This window comes from Saccostrea cucullata, unplaced genomic scaffold, assembly GCF_032062105.1.
Source record: "Saccostrea cucullata isolate Sc308-1 unplaced genomic scaffold, CSIRO_AGI_Scuc_v1 ctg9598, whole genome shotgun sequence".
NCBI classification, from domain to species: domain Eukaryota; kingdom Metazoa; phylum Mollusca; class Bivalvia; order Ostreida; family Ostreidae; genus Saccostrea; species Saccostrea cuccullata.
Genome location: NW_026924877.1, coordinates 2,591 through 5,180, shown reverse-complemented (window position 1 = coordinate 5,180; position 2,590 = coordinate 2,591).

Sequence of the window (2,590 nt, the reverse complement as noted above, 5' to 3'; positions counted from 1 at the left end):
ACATCCCCCCCGTGTCACAAAAATTCCCTTTAAAAGATAATATGGAATGTTATTTTACAAATTCATACCAAACCTTTTTGTGTGACACGGGGGGTGGGGTGGGACATATGTTTAGTGACAAAAAACGATATAAATGCTTATTTTCCATCAATTTCAAAGCGATTTACAACTGAAACATTATATTTTATCGATAGATTGATGGTTTTTTTTATTTGCCTAAAACATCAGAAAAGATATAAGAAACATTTAATTATATCCGAGACTATTTCCAAATATGGTGATGCTTGAAACTCCGATTTCAATGGAAAATATCGTATACCCCCACCCCCACCCTTTTTCCAAGAGCTGGAATTATGGACAATTTACTGTTTAGCGCTGGTATTAAGACAATTCATCAATTACCGTTGAACTGTTTTTTTGTATTAAACAAAGATTTTATGGCCAAATTGCTATTTTTATTGAATTAAACGGTTCCAAAATGTAGGCTGGAATCGAGAGTTAGCATGCGTATTTCTTTTAGGAAACATTTACAGAATCTTTGTTACAAAGTGGTGTCAATGTGTACCTCTTATTTTACATTTTGATCTGGCTCATATTTTGGGTTTTAAAGTGTTACGTTTTTACAAAGAACAAATGATTATCAATCGGGTTCGCTTAGGGTTCCTTCCTAAGAAGTACGCTTCTAATATAAAATCAACACAAACTTCAGTAATTCAAAGGCTCTAAAAGAACAACTAACTGAAATTCACTATAAATACTTTTTCTTGGTCCTATCTGGATAATGATTAGTAAACTAAATAACAACAAACTATTACAAAAGAATCACCTATAACTAAATCAAATAATCAAATGTAAAACCTATCTATTTAGCTAGCTGCAGACTGAGTGGTATAAGGAGCAATTCTGCTGTTTTCTCGACACAGTCTGCAGCTACTTAAAACACACCCTATAAAAATCACAAAATCACAGATACATCTAAAGACACACGAACACAAGCTAAAGTCACCAAGACACCATAGCTATCAACAGGACACTGTACCTTTGGTTAGTCACAAGCTAAAGTCACAGAGTCACCATAGCTAGTCACAAAGACACTAGGGAAATGGGTCCCTGGGCTGAGTGGTCAGTTTTTAAAACACAGTCATCCTTACTAGATGTTTAACTAGTATTGCAAATGTTAACATTGTCAGTTTTAAATCTATGTAATCTTTGCTCTATAAACATGATTTTTTTGTCAGCGTCGTGAGTATCAATCTTATCAGTTTAAAAAAAACCCAAGTAATAGATCAAGAAATAACACAAACTATTATTGTAAAACGTGATGAATACCGCTGCCACCAAATTTGTAACGTTTTTACAAAGAACAAAAAAAGGTTTCCTTCCTAAGAAGTACGCTTCTAATATAAAATCAACACAAACTTCAATAATTTCAAAGGCACTAAAAGATCAACTAAGAAGTTGTATTTCATCATAAATGGTTAATTAATACCAGAAAGCAGATTTCAAAGCATTCATTTATTTTCCGACTATGTAACCCCCACCCCCACCCCAAGTACCCTGACCCAGGGGCCCTGAAATTAACCATTTTTCAATGAGGCACCTTTCATCATCATAAATATGTACCTAGAACATTAGCATAATACCCTGGAGCAAAGGAAAAGGTTTTTGAAGAATTCATGCATTTTCACTATATTATCATCAGAGCACCGCCCTAACACCAAAACCTCTAACCCTGGGGCCCTGAAATTCACAAATCTGGAAGAGCCTCTCTTCCTCATCATAACTATGTACATTGTTTATAGTTTAATACTTCGGAGCAGAGGAGAAGATTTTTAAAGAATTTATGTATTTTCACTATATAATCTATAGAGCCCCACCCTATCCCCAGAACCCCAGAACTCCTGACCCTGAGGCCATGAAATTTGCAATTTTGAAAGGCAGCCTTATTATACCCCCCGCTTGAAAAGTGGGAGGGTATATAGTAATCGATATTTCCGTCCGTCTGTCTGCACGTCCGTCCGTCCGTCCGTCCGTCTGTCTGTCTGTCCGTCCGTCTGTTACGTTTTATCTCTTATCCGCAACTCCTCTTATACCACTGAGTGAAATTTGATGAAGCTTTCAGAGAATCTTTATTACATATTGCCATTGTGCGCCTCCTATTTTACTTTTTTATTCGACACGTATTTAAGGTTTCCCATAGCAATACATGGACATTGCCATTATATGTTTACCTATGACGTCACATATAGAAGCTTCTGGATAACTTTTCATAGGACGAGTTATTCTTCTTTACACATTACCGTAAAACAATATATAGCAACACATGGACATTATGGGAGGCAGGGGGTATCATTCAGTGAGCTCATTGCTCACAGTACCTCTAGTTTAACATAACTATGTTTTTGGTTTGTTTATTTAATGCCCAGGAGCCAAGAAGAAGATTTTCAAAGAAATAATGCATTTTTACTATATAATCTATTTAGCCCCGCCCTACCACTAGAACCCCTCACCCCAGGGCTATGATTCTTACAATTATGGTAGAAAACTCAGTGCTGAGTATAATCATGCAAACAGTTTGACTGCTTGATGT